General features: G+C 43.1%; 1 long non-coding RNA gene across 1 annotated transcript in view; it reads left to right on the plus strand.

Annotated features, from left to right (window-relative positions):
* LOC138296465 (uncharacterized) overlaps positions 1 to 10,985 on the plus strand; it is an 81,347-nt gene extending 70,362 nt beyond the window's left edge. The window contains exon 5 of the long non-coding RNA XR_011203838.1: positions 9,558 to 10,985. This is a non-coding gene — a long non-coding RNA (uncharacterized lncRNA). The remainder of the gene's footprint in view (positions 1 to 9,557) is intronic.
* Positions 10,986 to 19,977: the final 8,992 nt, after the last annotated feature.

The raw sequence follows: 19,977 nt of genomic DNA on the forward strand, positions 1-19,977 counted from the left end.
CTCTCGGCTGCCTTCAACACCGTCTGCCATCGCATCCTATGCACACGCCTTCACAACGCAAGGATCTGGGACAAGGCTCTGGAGTGGACCACCTCCTTCCTCTCCGGCAGAACCCAGAGTGTCCACCTCCCCCTTTCTGCTCTGAAGCCTCTAAGATCATCTGCGGCGTTCCCTAAGGTTCGTCCCTCAGCCCTACACTTTTCAACATCTACATGGCCCCGCTCGCCCGGCTGCATAACCTCAACATCATCTCCTACGCCGACGACACCCAACTGATCCTCTCCCTCACCAAAGACCCCCTCACCGCCCAATCCAACCTCCACGAAGGAATGAAGACCGTCGCCGAATGGATGAGGAACAGCAAACTGAAATTGAACTCTGATAAGACGGAGGTCCTCATCTTCGGCGCCAACCCCTCAGCCTGGGACGACTCCTGGTGACCGACCGCTCTGGGAGCGGCCCAAAACCCACCCACCACGCACGCAACCTGGGCATCATCCTCGACTCAGCACTCTCCTTGACCAAGCAAGTCAGCGATGTCTCCTTAACCTGCGTCAACACCCTCCACATGCTCCGCAAGATCTACAGATGGGTCCCCGCAGATACAAGAAGAACAGTCACCCAAGCCCTCGTCAGCAGCAAACTTAACTACGAAAACACCCTCTATGCAGGAGCCCCGGCCAAACTCCTACAAAACGCCTCCGCACTCCTGATCCTCGATGCCCACAGCCACATCACCCCCCTTCTGAGAGACCTACACTGGCTCCCCGTCAACAAAAGGATAACCTTCAAGCTCCTCACCCACGCACACAAGGCGCTCCACAACACTGGGCCAGCCTACCTCAACAGACGACTCACCTTCTACAACCCCTCCCGCCAACTCCGCTCAGCTGACCTCGCCACCGCCCCCCACATCCGGAGAGCAACTACCGGAGGCAGATCCTTCTCCCACCTCGCAGCCAAGACCTGGAACACCCTTCCTTTGCCCCTGCGACAGACCGAAGACCTGCTGATTTTCAGGAAGGAGCTCAAAACCTGGCTATTTGAGCAGTAGAAGCACTCACCCCCTGCCCCCCCCCCCCCTCAGTGCCTTGAGACTCTCACAGGTGGTAGTGCGCTCTACAAATACACTGATTGATTAATTGATTGACATTAGGTGCCATGCGGCTGTGAATTTCATGCACAGGCATGACCACTTTCTGTACAAGGGTTTTGGTTTTCTTTTTCATGTATTCTGCTGATGGTTGAGGATTATTAACCTGCTTGCCTAATGTTCAGTGTATTCCTACGTAGGGCATTGCTCTGGTTTTTAGCTTTCACCTGCACAGTGTTTGCGCTGTGTTTGTGAAATCCTTTGTTATTATATATCTTGTGCTTGCCACTTACTTTTCCTCATTTTCTGTTGGCTGTGGCATACTATTTCCTGCTCTTCCTCATTGTGTTTGCTCTTATGAGTGTCCTGAGGCCCAAGTACGGTTTACATCCACTTTTGGGGACTACTGTTTCCATGGCCTTTGCTATAATTTTTTCTTAATTGATTTACTATTTTACAAATACCTCAAACCTGGAGAGATTAAATGATTACACAGAACAATGGATGTTGTGCCTCCCATCGGAGACTTGAACCCTGTTCTCCATCTTCCAGGTCGCCCTCTCTGAACCTTACAGCTAGTTTCTTTTCTGCCTCGCCTTACTTGCTTTTCTGGCCCTTTAAATGTGAAGACACGAGTTTCGGTATTGTAACAAAGGAACCTTTGTTTATTTATTTTCTTACTTGATTTGCTATTTTACACATCGCACGAACGAGTTGGAGCTCTTTACAGACATGGAGCGATTAAGCAATTTGCACAGAAACAATGGATGTTGTGCCTCCGGGGGGACTCCAACTCTGTTTCCCAGCTTCCAGGTTGGCTGATCTAACCCTTACTCTAGCTTCTTTTATGCTTTGCCATACTTGCTTTTCCGGCCATTTAAATGTGAAGGCACGAGTTCCATGATTGTTCCAAACAAAGTTTTGTTTATTTTACAACTGCCAGATTTGCTTTTTCATTTTATTGAATATATTAAAATATTATTGCAGTATTAAATATCTTCTTCGTAACTGAACTGGACCTACAGCACCGATATCTTGGGTTTCCGTAAAAACTACAACACTTTGTGCGCACTGCGCAAAGTGACCCTCATCCAGAAACTTCCTTCCTGCCGTCATCCATTACACTTCCATCCTACTGCGCCAAGAAGACGGAGAGTCTTCCCCGAGACTTTCATGTAATTCTTTTCGGAACCGCTATGAGAATGTACAACTGTTTGGCAGTTTTTTTAAGTTGTAAGGGGTGGGGGTGAATGTGTACACAGTGTGTTACCTCTAGTGTCTGTGAAATCAGTGAGTAAACCTATTTGAGGAGTCAAAACATATGATTTGCTTTTGAAAACATTGGCAGCGCCGTTTGGAAAGATTTCAGTTAATGTCTTTGGTTGCTAAGTCATCTGCTGTTTTTGTTTTACTGTCTTTCTTATGACTCCTTTTTTTTGCTTTCTTTGTGACTGCTAGTGGAAGTTATTTTTTATTTGTTTTATTTTGTGTTTGCTTCAGTCACACCTTTACTATGCTAATGCAAAATAACCTATTGGTTTGTCTGTAGTGAGAAAACCCCATAAATTAGGCCTTATATAGTGGTGCAGTTGACTGTTGCATCCATTACAAGTGCTGGATTTAACATTTTGCTCGCAGGTTCGAACCCAGCAAGTCAACTGGAATCTTTGTCATCGTTCTGACATGAATAAAACAAGTAAAATAGAGTTTGGAAATAACAAAATAGTTATCAGCACATGTATGCTTTCTAAAGTTATATTCATCATACATTCCATATTGTGAGCACTTCATGGAGATCAGCTTTTTTAGAGTAAACTTTGCTGAAGTGAACGGGTAGCTAGGAGACTAGAATTGGAGACCATACCTTAAGGCTGGCATTGGTGAGTATACCTTATACCTGGATTGATAGGCTATACCTTAAATATGAATGAAGCAGGAGCATGCAGCAGCTCTTCCTAGCGCTACATACCTTTGCACCACTCTATTCGTGCAACCTACCCAACATTTCGGCCCGTACACCACGTCCTATTCAAAAACTACCATGTGCAACACGCGAACACCTACCAAACTTCAAGCAGACAGAAGGCACTTTTTAGTACTGACACTGTCTGTTACTTCCACCTGTGCATGCCCATTGTCTCTAATTTTGTGTGTGGAGGGGAAAGAGGTGGTTTATCTTAGATTGAGACCAGTGCATTGTTCTCCTTAAAATTGCATCTACTTCTCTGCCCGTAAGTTGAATTTCAGCAAATACTAGAAAGCCTGTCACCATGGTGTACTTCAGTAATTTATTGTTCAATGGCATGTGTGGCAGTAGGTACATATGCTTTGCATAAGTATCCCATCTAGTGTTGGGCTCGGAGTGTTACAAGTTGTTTTTCTTCGAAGAATCTTTTCGAGTCACAAGATCAAGTGACTCTTCCTCTTTGTGATAGTGCGCATGGGCATTGAGTCCTTTTGTTAGATTTTTTTTTCTCTTCACTGTCTTGTTTGGACGTGTTTCCTCTCGGGTCGATCTTTCGAACTTTCCTTTCCGTCATTTTTTCACCAACGGTATAGTATTTTGATAGTATATTTCCACACTTTAACTAATCAATCTGATTTTCAGCGTCGGGGTCGGTTCAACGCCCCTAATGGCGTTCAAACCCTTCTTGGGCCTACTCTGTTAATTTGCTGCCAAAAAATGCTGGGCTAATGGGACGAACTCCATTTGGGTTCTGTCCTCAATGCCTTCCAAGTTGCCATACACAGATCAACACTTGATGTGTAACTTGTGCTTGTCCCCGGAACTTAAAGAAGAGACCTGCGACGCCTGATCGAAAAAGACTCCAGGACTGAAGAGCGCGTCATTGGAGATGACGTCCAAGACACTGGGCAACACTCCTGACATCTTCGGAGAGGAACATGCACAAGAAGAAACTGAACATCAGGCAGCCCTCTCTACCCGAGACTCCAACTTGGATGAAGATTCTGACATCGAGAGCCAGTCAATTCCAGCAACATAGTATGTGAGTACAACAGCCCCATCTTTGCACATAAAGATGTTGAAAAAGACTTCCAAGCTGGTCATCGGTCCACCACTGCCTTCGGCCCATGGTAGGATCTGAAAATTATATTCAGATGCCCCACGCTACGGTTCAGCACTGAAAGTTGCAAAGACCAAGGTGTCTTCGGCACTGACCAAAGACTCAACAGCATCCCACCCAATATCGGGATCGAGTCAAGCTTTCAATTCGAGCACTTAGGCTCTGAAAAGGAAGCTTTCAACATCAGCTTCGGAGCCGACACCTTCGTTCCGAATAACTCCAATGCCGAAAATTTCAGAATCGAAAATTATGCTTACAGAAGACTCCACAATTTCAGCTGAAGGGACTTCGCAAGTGGACCCCATTTTGGAAGTCATGGACGCTCGTCAGCGCAAAATTCATATACAAATAGGAACAAGGAAAATAATTGCTTCTCCGCCTGTTCCAATTAAAAGGAGACCCTACCTTTCAAGAAACATTGGACACTGCTCCTCCTCCTAAAAAAAAAAAAGAAAGAAAAAAAAAAAAGCCTCCAAGGACAAAGACAAGGATCCAGATCAACCTCAGCCTTCTCCACCTCACTCTCCTGTACTTCCTCTTACTCCACCATCACCACAATTTCCTACATCTTTCATACAGCCACAATTCTCTCCATAAGGGTAATCATCACCTCATAGAGATGACTTAGGTTATGTTCCACAAGATGTAGATCCATGGCATTTATATGATCCAGATCCCATACTCTCCAATGTAGCTGTTTTGTACTCCAGGCCTTCACCCCCTGATGAAACAACAGCATACAACCAAGTTATTGCAAGTGCAACGGTATATCATAATGTACATATGCACACTGACCCTAGCAAAGAGGATTTCCTCTTTGACACTTTCATCAACACCCATAAAGAGTCAGTTCCTACCCATGCTGCCACGTATGCTTAGACATGCCACCGAGATCCTCAAAGAACCTGTTAGGTCAAGAGTGATTACACCAAGGGTCGAGTAAAAAAAATACAGAGCTGCACCCTCAGATCCAACATTTATAAAATCACAACTACCACCAGACTCTAATCGTACGTGCGGCACAAAAGCGTGCCAAGTCAGTCCAGAGGAGATGCTCCTCTTACTGATAAGGAGAGCAAAAAAAAAAAAAGCACGCAGTGGGCAAAAGGGTGGTGCTCAAGCTGCAAATCACTGGAGAATTGCAAATTCTCAGGCACTCCTAGTAAGGTATGACAGGGCTCACTGGGAAGAAATGGAGTAACTGCTCCAGTATCATCCACAAGAACATCAAAAAGAGGTCCGGAGATAGTCCCAAAGGGGGGGCCATCTCAAACAATTTAATCTGATGTGCCATTGATGCAGCAGATACAGCAGCACATGGTGTTAACACCAGTGTTCTCATAAGAAGGCATGCTTGGTTGAAGTGCTCAGGCTTCAAGCCAGAAATACAAAGGCAATTGTCAACATGCCTTTCGATGAAGAACACTTATTTGGCCCAGAGGTTGATACCACTATTGACAAGCTGAAAAAAGACTCAAACAGCTAAAGTAATGGGGGGCTTAGTAACTAAACCAACTAGGGGTACTTTTTGTAGGCCAACATTAAGGGGAGGTTTCAAGTCATCTAACGAGCCTTCCACCTCCCAAACCAAACAAGGTACAATAGAGGTTCCTTCAGAGGCTCTTACAGGGGCGCAAATAAGAGGCAGAGGTAAGGCGTCCACCTCTAGACATTTTGCCTCAAATACAAGACAGTGACTTCTTACAAATCCCAACAGCTCACACCTCTCCGCTGGGTGGAAGACTAGCAAATATCTGTCCTCAATGTTATAGTATCATCACAGATCAATGAGTTCAGTCAATTATCCAACATGGTTATAGTCTAGAACTAATTTCCACTCCACCAAATATGCCCTCTCATGTTCACAAACTCACGCAATGATCTCATTCTCTTAAAAGAGGTACAATGCCTTAATCTCAAAGGGGCTATAGAACTAGTTCCCCTATCTCAACAAGAGTTAGGAGTATATTCCCTAAACTTCCTTACACCAAAGAAAGACGGCTCATTAAACCAATTCTGGACCTCTAACCTCTTAACCTATACATACCTTCAGAGCATTTTCATACAGTCACTCTGCAAGATGTTATTCCCGTATTACAGCATAGAAATTATATGACAGCATTAGATCTCAAAGATGCTTATTTTCACATTCCCATACATCCAGCACATCACAAATATCTCTGATTTGTCTTTTCGGGAAAACATAATCAATTCAAGGTTCCACCATTCAGGGTAACAACCGATCCCAGCATATTCACAAAAAGCTTAGCAGTAGTGTCTGCGTTCCTCAGAAGCCAACATATTCACGTTTTCTCATATTTGGGCAATTGGCTCATCAAAACCAGTATCATCCAACAATGACAGAAGCATACTCGGTACACAGGAAACCTTCTACACAATCAACGTTCTCAAATCCTATCTCCACCCCTCACAGATACAGCCTTATCTGGGAGCAATTCTCAATACTCATTCAAGGTTGACATATCCAATCCCAGCATGGCTTCAAGCTTTGCAAACTCTTCTGTCTCAATTAAAGGAGAACCATATTTACACAGTCAGACTGTTGATGCAGCTATTAGGGATGATGGCTTCCTGCGCTGCCATAGTTCTTCATGCCAGACTACACATGCATCATTACAGCAGTGTCTGTCTCATCAATGGTCTCAGTCACAGGGTCATCTTCGGGATCTAGTGTTGCTGGACTGAGAGACTTACCCCTTTCTGCAATGGTAGAATCCCACCAACCTTTCAAAAGGGCTACCCTTTCAAGACCCTGTGCCTCAAATCACTCTCACTACAGATACATCACCTCAACTACCTTAGAATACAAGGCAGATAAGATCCCATTTCACAAACTTATCACATCAACTACTTGGAGTTATTAGCCGTCCTTCTAGCGCTCAAAGCATTTCTGCCACAACTCTCCCACAAAGTGGTTCTGATCCGTATGGACAACATGCTACGTTAAAGCCAAAAGACAACTCTTAGTTACTCCTAAAGCACATTCCACAAGGAAGAAAGGCGATACAATGGCTTTTTTAGGAAACATACCAATGGCTGAAATATGTAAAGCAGCTACTTGGTCATCACCACATACATTTACTAAACACTATTGTGTAGTTTTTTTAGCAACACAGCAAGCCACAGTGGGTCAAGCTGTACTCAGAACATTATTTAAAACACCTCTGACTTCTACAGGCTAACCACCGCTTTTATGGGAGGACTAACTGCTTTGTAGTCTATGCACAGCATGTGTATCTGCAGCTACACATGCCATCGGACGGCAAATGTCACTTACCCCATCTGTTTGTGGCATGTTCTGCTGCAGATTCACATGCACCCTCCTACCTCCCCGGCAGCCTGTAGTCATTTGAGTTAACATTTATACATATGTATATATATATATATATATATATGTATATATATATGTTTAAATTTAGCATGGACATCTCTTTTCTTTATACTCTATCACTCCTACCTTACCCTCTGCGGGAAAGCAATCTAACATGGAGTCGATGCCCATGCGCACTGTAACCGAGAGGAGGAGTCACTCGATCCTGTGACTCCAAAAAGACTTCTTAGAAGAAAAACAACTTGTAACACTCGGAGCCCAACACTAGATGTCGGAAGAGCTATGCAGATGATGTGAATCTGCAGCACTACATGCCACGAACAGATGTACACCGGGTAAGTGACATTTTCCATACTCTTTACTTCACCCTCCTGCGGGAAAACTATCTAACAAAGGACTCATTGCCCATGAGCACTGTCACCGAGAGGAGGAGTCACTCGGTCTTGTGACTCGAAAACATTCTTAGAAGAAAAACAACTTGTGACACTCGTAGTCCAACACTAGATTGTGGACTTATCCAACGCATGTGAATCTACAGCACTACATGCCACTTACTGGGTAAGTAACAATTTCCTTATTTGCACAAGATTATCACAATTTTGGTGATTTGCCATGCCACCATGTGTTTCTCAACATTTGTGCCAGTACTTGTGAGTAGTAAAAAGGCCATTCCATGTCCTAATTAGGCATTTTTCCAGTTCTCGAGTTTGCGATTTTTAGAGAACCAGTTATCACACCAAAGTTATTTCTCCTTTCATTTAATCACAAAGAGGATTACAGAAGCAAACTGGTGGAAGGGTAAACATCTGATGTGCAGCTAAAAAATTAATGCAAATGTATAGCATTGTGGCATTTATATAGCACTAACCCCACTGTAATCAGTGTGGTAAAAGGTAACAAGCATTGGCAAAGCCTATAGGTTCCACCTATGCGAATCATGTTGACTTTGTCAGTTTTTGTTTTACATATTGCAGAGCAGTTGAGCTGCTGTGCAATATTACTTAAAGTAAAAAAATAAATAAAAAAAACAAAAAAAAAAAACAGCATGACTCGCACAATAGGCAAAACCTGTTGGCTTTGCCAATGCATGTTCTCTTATTTTGATATATTCTGTCGCTTTACTCTCCATTGTTTTCTGCTTAGGTAGCCTAAGCTGCAGTGATCCATGTTTAAATCATGATTGATGTTTCATTGGCTGCTTGTAGCAACTTTCCCTCTGCCTCGCCTATTTAGGGATCACGTGGACACTTGTGCTCTGTGTGCTATCATTGGTATGAAGTCACCACAGAACTGTTGGGTTTGTATGCTGTGCACGAGCAACTTAATCCTACAAGAGACCTATATCATTAGCATGAGCCTAGATCATTAAGTTGGATGGTTAGAAAATTAACTCATAATTATACTCACTTTCCTTGCATGTAAACACGGTACTGAGCTTTAACTTCTCGACTTCTGAATACATTTGACATTTATTGTATTTAGTTTTTATGCCTTGAAGATTATTTAGTAAAGACTAGTGGCTTGACTTACGATAGGTGGTAAGGGAAAATCTCTCCAATTTATGGAGGAACTATTGTTCAAAAGGGAACCCAGTGGTGTAATTCACCCCCATCATCATGAGGGAGAAGATTTCTTCTTGGAATTTATAATTTAAAGTAGCCATTCACTATAGACTAAAAAGACAGCTCACTTTACCAAGTCTGGTCTTTACCAATCATCAGCAGTACACATTCTAGAATGTTGCTTTGTCATGGAGTATACTTGGATTTTGAGATGTATTGGGACCTCGTTTACTGGTGGCCCTTTTAATTAATAAATCAGAATATTACTATTGCCGCCGACTCTTTAAAAAAATAAAAGAAAAAAAGAAAAAAAGAAAAACCCTAAAATGTTACAATTTATGAACCCAGAAAGTGACCTGGTGAACAATGTCATGTTTCTGATTTAAAATGGACAAACAAAATGTGGAAATTACTGAGGAAATGGGTGTGAGTGCAGTTCTAACTGTTGTGTTTTCTCTTTACAGTTGCACTTTTGTGATGGGAATGTGAGAGTTTGGAGCCTACCAGTGACCTATTTAAGCTCAGTTTGAAATGAGCCACCACTACCAAACCCAGTGCTTCTTCAGACCTAATTTTACTTCTGAAAGTTGTAGCACAGCTGTGAAAGTGAACATTAGGAATGTGTACTACCTTAGCTGTTATCCCTACTCTTACCTCCATTTTTGTGAAAAAGGGTTCCTTCTGTGTCTTACAGTTTAAACAATGGATGTATGTTATTGATGCCTTCTAGTGTTTTCTAAACTTTTGAGGGCAGATGATGCAACTGTTTTTGGTGATCCACTCGGAGCAATGTGTCTGTGTTTTGGAGGCTTTTATGTATATACCTTTTTGACAAACCACAGCATTTGCGTTTTACCTGTGTATTCGTTACAAAAACGTACATGGTGTGATGATCATATCGAGTAGCAAGGCGAACCCTCTCCGTATATACAAAGGTCTGTTCTTTTGTGTAGGCTACTTTTCCATTCATGGGAACTTGCGTTGTTGTGGAAATTGTTTTATTTTTGTGGTACTGTATATGCTAAGAAATATTTATAATTTAAATTAATATTTAAAAAATGCAATCTTCCATGACACACACACAGCTCTTTGAGGCTACTGTAACAAGCATGAACATCATATCGGAAAGAAATTCTTATTTATCACTATTTTATTTAAATTGTATATTTTAATTATACATTTAATTTTTTGTACATGGATCAGCATATGTGTCAGTTTAATGGGCTTGACCCCAGGTAAACTGTTTAGCACAGTGAAGCAAAAAAAGAAGCCAAATGTGTCTGTCATTTTGAGGGATTTAAATTCTTGAAAACAGACTTTTTTGGATCACCTTTCGCCAGACCATCTCGATAAGTTAGCAATTTATTTTTTACTTTGTTTTGTGATCATCTTTGTTAATTTGCCTGTTTGTTTGTTTAGTCTATTATTCTCAAAATGTGCAGGAAGTATATTCCCTCTGTCTACATCAAGTTCTTCTGTTAACACTATTACATAATAATTTATTTTTTAAATTTGTGATCGCATTTTCATTGTTCATAGTCTTTACGCTGGTGTCTTGGCTTAAGTTTTTGATGCATTCAAATGAAGTCACTGTTTATCAGTGTTGAAAAGTGGCTTGGCAGCTGTTTGTGAAAGCATATCGGGCTAGAAAGACATTCACCTTCTGTAAGTCTTTCAAATTAACTATGTAATTGATGTATGGTACCATAAGATAAGTGGTTGTTTCTGGATTTACTGTGGGGATAAACATACACTGTAATCGGGGAAAATTATACAAAGTACATTTCAAAATGGCTTTCCTTTGTATTTTGTTTGGAATCCCCAGTGCATGTGTGCCCTTTGAGATGCAATAAACACAATGAACAAAGTAAATAAACTTGTCTTTAATTTCATATAGTGATTAAGTTTCTTTTGTTTTATATTTGGAAAAAAATTGTCACAACTTGAGTATTTTCTTTTTTCAACAGTGATTTTGGAAGTTGTGAAAAAAGTGGCAAGGTAAATTGCAGATTAGGTGTCAACATGTATTATGGAGAAACGTGGTATTTCACCAATAAATGGTTCTTGTTTTGGCATTTAAACTATGAACTATGCTGTTCATTTAATGGTCTTAATATACCAATAATCAATATGATCAACCCTTAAACGTAGGTTTTTATACATAATATGTATTTCTCTTATTCTTGCCCCACAGCAGACAAAAATATCTGTAAAAACTAATCAAGCTGTGAGAGATTAGTGGTAGTCATATTCCTTATATTTCAAGTCCATGCTTAATTAAAGAAAAGTCTGTCAGACGTTGTTAGGAGCATATTTATACTTTTTGGTGCAAAACTGCACTAACGCAGTTCGCAGTTTAGCACCGGCTTGCACAGTTTCTGAGCACCAGCCGAGCACCATATTTATGGAATGGTGCAAGCGGGTGCAAACGGTAGGTTAGCGTAAAAAAAAAAAAATGACGTTAGCCAGGTAGGGCTGGCGGTATGGGAGAAGGGGGTTTTGCACCAAAAAATTACGTTAGGCAGGTTAGAGTTAAAAAAATAACACTAAACACAGTCATTTTCTGACGTAGAACCATCCATACCAGATTACTTCTGTATTAGAAAAGACAGGAGTCATGCCCACCACCCCACTGGCCAGCAGAGGGGAACAGGGTCCCCTGGGCATGGCCATAGCACTTACAAAAAAAAAAAAAAAATTACCTGTACTTACCTGGGATGGGGTCCCCCATCCTCTGCTGTCCCTCTGGTGTTGGTTGGGGTGTCCCTGGGGTCGGCACCTGTGGGCTTATTCCATGATGCCCCACCATGGAAATAGGCCCTCAGGTCTCCTAAAACCTTGCCTGACCCAGGCATTAAATAATGGTGCAAGCAAGCAAGCTTTGCACCATTATTTGACCCCTCCTCCCCCAATGCCTGATTTTAGCATGGGGGGATAAATATAGCGCTGAGGCCATAGAGCCATTTTTTGTACGGGAACCTTGCATCACATTAACACAAGGTAGGTTTCCATGTCCCAAAAATAGTTTTGCACCGAAATTGCTTAAAATAAAATTTAAAAAAAGATGCAAGTTCTGGCAAAACAAGTATAAATATGCCCCTAAGTTCCCTTATGTGACAGCCAGAGCCAATAATGTGTTAACACCTAAACAAGGTGTGCCAAATTATTTCAACTTATATCACACACAATTTCTGTAACCAGTCTTCATACTTAAATTCCCTGTGTTTACCTGACTGGAGAAAACCCAAATGGGAAATTTGAATAGTCTCCTTTATTGATAAACACATCTCCACTAGATGTTTTGGAGACTTGCAAGGTCCAAATAGGGGCTGGAGTAAAACAATTTCTAGCTATCGCGTCAAGAATTTTCAATTCTATTAAGGACACGGAGGCGAGGATTATGCTTTCTCTTTCTTTACTGACTTAAACAGCAGCCAATCAAATACAAGTAACAGAAAAAACTACAACACCCAGGATACCTAACATCCTGTCACATGGTCCAATCACCGTCCATGTCCTCTGCTATGAGTCCTTTGACCTATGAAGTCACTTCCTCTTTCTTTGTTCAAAACAGATAAAATCAACTTGAAATCAAACTTCTTACACCATCCCGTAATCCGGAGTCATGAACTTCCCCATACTGAAGAACCGAAACTTGGAAGGCTCCATGCCGGAGAAACAACTGGTTAGAACATTATAACCCAACTTTCTTGAGGTTGCGAATTTCAGGCGTTCTTCTGATCAGAAGCTGTAACAATAAACAGGCAGGTAATATCTCATAAAGTATACCTTATCTCAAACTTTATAATTGAAAATAATGGGAGGGTTAAATAACAATATATCATCAGATATGTACAATAATTGATAATAAATATTCCATATATATAACAAGGGAGGGATAATCCTCGCCTCCGTGTCCTTAATAGAATTGAAAATTCTTGACGTGATAGCTAGAATTTTTTTAATTCTATGTCAGGACCGGAGGCTCCGATTATGCTAGTTCAAAGCTGTTCCATCACCACACTAGCTACATCCAATACAGGTTTATGATAAAACTTACGAAAAGTATTTTCTGAAGACCAATCTGCAGCTTTCATTATGTCCTCTAAACGAGAACCTAAGGCAAATGATATTTGAAGCCATAGCCCCTCTAGCAGAATGGGCCCCGAAAACCGAGGTATCAATACCTGCTTCACTCATCAACCATCTCATCCATCTACCTAAAGTAGCTGAGGAAACTGGTTTAAAAGGTTTTTGCAAAGCAATTAACAATTGACCTTTCTCATCCTGTCGAAATTCTTCTGTGACAACTTCATAATCCTTTAAACACTGAACAACACATAATTTCGAATTTTCTGTATAAACTGGATAGGATTCTGACCTGCAATTTGTTTTAGTTCTTGTCACCGAAAAGGAGACTCCTTCTGGCGGAAAAGTTCTCCCTGCTAAATCTAAGGCTCTGACGTCCGATACTCTTTTGCAAGAGACAAGTCATAACAGCATGGTTAGCTTAGCTGAAAGTTGTTTGCGAGACAAATATCTGTTGGCAGGCCAAGAATCAAGGAATTTTAAAATATTAACATCCCATAAAACAGTATATTTAGGTTGAGGGGGTTTAGAAAGACGTATACCCCTCAAAAGCTTGCAAATTAATGGATGTTCTCCAATGGGCTTACCTTCTAACTGCGAATGTCCTGCTGAAATGGCAGATCTAAAATAATTGACCGTCCGATAAGCCAAACCCGAGCTAGCTAGTTCTGCTAGAAAGTTATCAAGCCAATATGTGCTTCCACTGGATTGGCACCCCTTCCATCACACCAACTAGACCATCTGCACCAGGCTGGATTATATCTCTTATGGGTACTACTGGCCCAGGCCTGCTTAATGAACTCCGCAGCTTGTTGCGAAACATCTGGGTTATTCCATCTTGACCTGTAATTAACCAGACCAGAAGTGTTAACTTCCCTGACAAGATCAGAGGATGTTGAAGGCCCTCTGGACTCAAGAGAAGATTCGGACGAGGAGGAATCCGAAGAGGAGAGGCACGGGCTAAATGCAGAGCACTGGGGAACCAAGGCTGTGCTCTCCAAATTGGAGTCACCAGAACAACCTCTGTTTTCTGTCTCCGCACTTGAGACAGAACTCTGGCAATCATCAGAAAAGGAGGGAACGCATAGCCTCGAAACTGGGACCAGTCCTGAAGAAAGGCATCTGTCTTTAATACATAAGGGTCTGGACGCCAACTGTAAAATATTTGAAATTGGCAATTGAGACGTGATGCAAACAGGTCCACTTCGCAATTGCCCCATTCCTTGACTATCTGAGCAAAAATCAGTGGATCTGATAGGTATCTGGAGTTCCAGTCTGCTATGATATTCTGGTCCCCATGCAGGTATTCCGCTATGACTACTAGACATTGAGATAGGCAATAATGCCAGAAATCCTTGGCAATCTCCGCCAGGATTCTGGATTTCGTGCCTCCGAGCTTGTTGACATCCCTCACGGCCGATATATTGTCCATCCGTAATAGTATGCAACAATCTGTTTTCTGCGGGGAGAGACTCTTTATGGCAAATGAACCCGCTAGAAGTTCCAGACAATTGATGTGAAGGGATTGTTCCCATTCTGACCATCTGCCCTCCGTCACTAGGGAGTTGCAACGAGCTCCCCAACCCCATCTGCTGGCATCGGATTCTATCACTACCTCCGGACGAGAGCCGAAAATCGCTCTGCCATTCCAAGCTTCCATATGATGAAGCCACCATTGAAACTCCGATCTTACTTCGGTAGTCAATGGGATTTGTTCTGAGTAACTCAGACCCTGTTGTAAATGTCTGATCTTGAGCCTCTGAAGTGTCAGATAATGTAGGGGTGCCGGGAATATCGCCTGAATCGATGAAGCTTATAAGCCCACTATTCTGGCTATATTCCTCAATGATACAGTCTGACAGGTTAAAACCGATCTCAATTCTCTCTTGATGTTGCGTATCTTCTAAGATGGAAGGAGAAGTTGACATAACGTGGAATTTATCTGGAAGCCCAGAAACTCTATTATCTGTGTGGGTTTCAACAATGACTTCTGTAGATTGATCAGAAAACCTAAATCCTGTAGGAGACTGATGGTCCAATCCAAGTGCGAGACTAGGACTTGAGGGGACTGAGCCATCAGCAGAATATCGTCCAGATATATAATCAATCTGACACCCTTGGTTCTGAGACATTCCATCACTGGTCTCAGTAGCTTCGTGAAGCACCAAGGGGCTGACGATAGACCGAATGGGAGTGCCAGGAACTCCAGGCATTGACCCTTCCACTGAAATTGTAGAAATCTTCTGTAGGGAGGAAAAATTGGAATCAACAAATAGGCATCTTTTAGATCAGACGCATCATCCAATCCCCTTCTAACAGGATGTCCCTTAACATGTGGATACCCTCCATCTTGAAACGTCTGTACAGAATCCAGTGGTTGAAATCCTTTAGGTTTAAGACTAAGCGGTGACCTCCTCCCTTTTTGTCTACTACAAAAATAGGGCTGAGGAAACCGAAAGGATGAGGGGAAGCAAATTGTACGGCTCCTTTGTCTAAGAGAGCTTGCACTTCTTTGTCTATAAAATCTTGATTTGCTTGGGAAAAACACATTAGTGAAGGGGGGGAGAGTTGTTTGGGGGTACTGACAAACTCCAGTCAAAATCCCTCTACTGTTTGGAGAACCCATGGATCTCTGGATATCCATTTCAGTTTGCTAAGCAAGATGCAATTCTGCCCCGAAGTTTGACCTGGGAAAAATGAATAATGCTCACCTGTGAAACTTGAGTCTTGAATAGCTCCTTGTTGTCCCCTGCGATGACCCCTGCAGAAGCGGGGTTGACCCCCTCTGGGTCGCGTGGGGTAGACGGTGGAGTCTTGATCTCCGTACCAACCACCTCTGCCTCTTGGATAGTAGTTTTGGGACTGGTAAAGGAGCTGCGGCCAGACATACGTCCCCCGTAACGACCGGCCCTGTCAAAAAGGCCTTGTTTGAAAACCTTTTTAAGTGACATTTGTGCTTTGTCAAGGGAAGAAAAAGTGGAGCAAAACTTAGCTAGGTCTTTAATGAATGAGGATCCAAAGAGCAGTCCTTCGGCCGAAGGTCCCGCTTCTGAAGACGCAAGATCCGATAATTTGGGATCAATGCGCATAAGCACCGATTTCCTTCGTTCTGCTGAAATGGCACAGTTAGAGTTACCTAAAAGACACACAGCTCTTTGTGCCCACCCGATAAGGACATCGGTGTCCACCGGAGAACCAGATTCTTTGGCTACATATGCCAATTCCAGGATCTTAGTCAAGGGTCCTGAAAGGTCCAATAGTTTGTCTTGGCAGCTGCGCCATGAGCGGTCTAAGCCTTTTTTGGGATCTTTAGCTAATTTTTTCATGAAGGTGACCATGATGGGGTCTATCTCTGGAGTTTCAGACACCTTGCCTTCCAGGTCAGGTCTGGGGCATTCCGCTTTCAGGCGTGACCTAACTTCTGTATCAAAGCTTTTTTGCAAATTGGCTTGAACATATTGCGCTACTTCGGGAGGGGGACCCCAATTGGAGGACCTGGGATGAATAATTTCTGTAGGATCAAAGTCCAGAACCTGGAGTGGGGGGGGGTTGTTTTCTTACTTTTCTTGCTCAGTTCAGGGTCATCAGAACTATCTGAATCATCAGAGGAGGAAGTCTTATCAGAGGAAGAGGAAGAAAGGGGGATTCCTTTTTTCGAACTGTAACTGTGTTCGCCACTGCGTTTTTTCCGCAGTTTCTCGAAAGCGTCAGCATGAATAGCACTGACCTCTGCTCCTGGTTCCAGATTTTTGGCTTTATCTTTTTATTTTTTGGGTTCTTGTTGTCCCTGAGACCAACCCTGGGATCGGGCGAGGTCAAATATTTGCCCAGAAAAAGGGCCCAGAGCTTTCATTAGAGCATCATTAACTGATTGTTGGACCCTGGTATCAAGGGCTTCCACCAGATCAACCTCAAGTTGATTACCCAACTCTTCTGTGTAGTATTCGGTTTCCTGCTCATCCCATTGAGCCATGGTTCAAGGATAGTAACAATACTGAGGAGGAAAAATTATTATAAACCAAGGGTCCAATCGGGGGAGTGCAAAAACTCCAAGTTCAGGCCAGGAAAAGGAGCCCTTAATTAAAGTGTGGAGGGAGCGACCTGAAAAGAACTCTAGGCAGAAGCCTGTTCTTTATTTTACAACCCAGCCAGCCTTTATTAACTGCTGGGCGTCATGGAGCAATATTTAGCTGAGGGAATTGGGCACAGACTAACACGCAGCATACATGAGCCGATCGATTTCCAATCTGGACAGAGATCGGCTTGATAATGCGCGCGCGTGTGCGTGCTAAAAATAGAAAAAAGACTGCCTGAGGGCAGCTCAGCTCCCGCTCCACCAAAAAGACGGACTACACAAATTGGCAAAATGCCAAAATATTAAGCGTGAGGGCGCTTACATCAATAGCATGAAAGCGCGCTGAATCGCGACGCTTATTTAAACCAATTACACAATTAAAAACACTCGTAATACATTCAGAATGCAGGAGAGAAAATAAACGTGTACTTACCTGCTGCGAAGCAGCAAAGAAAGAGGAAGTGACTTCATAGGTCAAAGGACTCATAGCAGAGGACATGGACGGTGATTGGACCATGTGACAGGATGTTAGGTATCCTGGGTGTTGTAGTTTTTTCTGTTACTTGTATTTGATTGGCTGCTGTTTAAGTCAGTAAAGAAAGAGAAAGCATAATCTGAGCCTCCAGTCGTGACCTAAAATTTCAGGCATTGTCTTTACTCAAATATTTGTTGTTCTGTTTGAAGCACAAAAAACTTTCCTTATTAACAAATAAGTTACATCTAACCTTACTCTCTGTGTTCAATATACTCATATCAGATTTAATGAGATAATATTAATGATATCAAAATACATTATAAAAAAGGTTCTGTACAACTTTCACCTTAGTGTAGATCATATAGTAGCACCTCTCTGTTATACATCCTTGTAATGCTTTCCAAAATGCAGGGAGAGCAGTGCAGATGTACTATGCCTTTGCGTTGTTGTTGCGTCACACAAGACGAGTTCAAACTGAGGGGGCATGGTGGGCGAAAAACAATGGACTAGGATGCGGCCCGAGCGATTGCCATTGGCTGAGATTAATTCCAACATTCTATCCATCACCTTGTTTTTGTTGCCCTAAGTGTCACTGGTATGCTCAGACATGGGTCCCATGCTCACCATGCCAATGGAACCAAGCTATACCTTGTTGATGAGCCCTAATAAAGGCAAAACCAGTTCTAGGTGGCTTGTGTTCCATACCAGGGAGACCTGGCCTGGCAGTTTGGCCTACTGGACTGTTCCCATTTGAGAAGGGTCAAGCCTGATTTGCATATAGCTGGGTGCAAACTGAGGTGAAATGATGGGTGAAAAAACAGTGCATTGTGGTGCAGGCACACCCAATTGCCCATGGCTCTGATTCATTCTAGCATTCCATCTATCACCTTGTTTTCGTTGCCTTTTCTTTTTTACTGGGCACAAAGTCTATAAGTGGAAAAATACAATCATATTTTGACTGTACATGATCCTCTCACACAAACACAAGGCATACATTGCACCTGGACCTGTTTTACCTACTCTTGCCCACTCATAACTTTGGGGGTCATTACAACATTGGCGGTAAAAGCCGCTTACCGCCGTGCAGAAGACCGCCAATACACCGCAGCGGCGGCGGGAGACCGCCACAGCTATTATGACACACATCACGGAATCCGCCGAAGTTCAGACACCCACACAATACCGCCACACCAAAGGTCAGCGATAAACATGCAGAAACATATCCTCCACGTCAACAGAAACACGCCCATGCTATTACGACCCACGAATCCACACGGCCGTCTTTCAACCGCGGTATTCCATTGTCGGTACACACCGCCGCGCTCAAAATACACACACATTTACAATACACCGGCACATTGGACAATTCCAAATACACACACCTGATACACATACACACACCACACCCACACATCCAATACAATATAAAACACACACCCACATCACCCACAAACCCCTACGACCACAAATCAGAGACGAAGGCCAGAGAGAGACACCACAGAATAGAGAACACCTTCACACAGAGGATCACTACACCATCACCCACACAACATCCACGCACAAAACACCACACACCGCTACACTCACCACACTCATCAACACCTACACCACCCCACACCTCACACACACCACCCCATGTCACGCCAAAGACACCCCCGCTTCTCCGAGGAGGAGCTCAAGGTCATGGTGGAGGAAATCATCAGGGTAGAGCCACAGCTATTTGGCTCACAGGTACAGTACACATCCATAGCCAGGAAGATGGAGCTATGGCAAAGAATAGTGGACAGGGTCAACGCCGTGGGACAGCACCCAAGAAATAGGGAGGACATCAGGAAGAGGTAGAACGACCTACGGGGGAAGGTGCGTTCCACGGTATCCAGGCACAACATCGCAGTACAGCGGACTGGCGGCGGACCCCTACCTCCTCCCCCTCAACTAACAACATGGGAGGAGCAAGTCTTGTCCATCTTGCATCCTGAGGGCCTCAGAGGAGTCGTCGGAGGAACGGACACTGGTAAGTCGAATCTTCACTATCATATCCCCCACCCTACCTGTATGACATCACACATCCCCACCCTCACACCCTCCCCTATCACCCTAACTCCTCACTAATCTACCCATAACACCAACCACCCATCCCAACCCCAAGACCTGCATGACACAACTAAGCATGGATACCCATCACTAAAGCATGCCCACTGCACAGACCCACAACACCCCCAACCATCAGCACACAAGCTCCCAC

This window comes from Pleurodeles waltl, chromosome 5 (genome assembly GCF_031143425.1).
Source record: "Pleurodeles waltl isolate 20211129_DDA chromosome 5, aPleWal1.hap1.20221129, whole genome shotgun sequence".
Lineage (NCBI taxonomy): Eukaryota > Metazoa > Chordata > Amphibia > Caudata > Salamandridae > Pleurodeles > Pleurodeles waltl.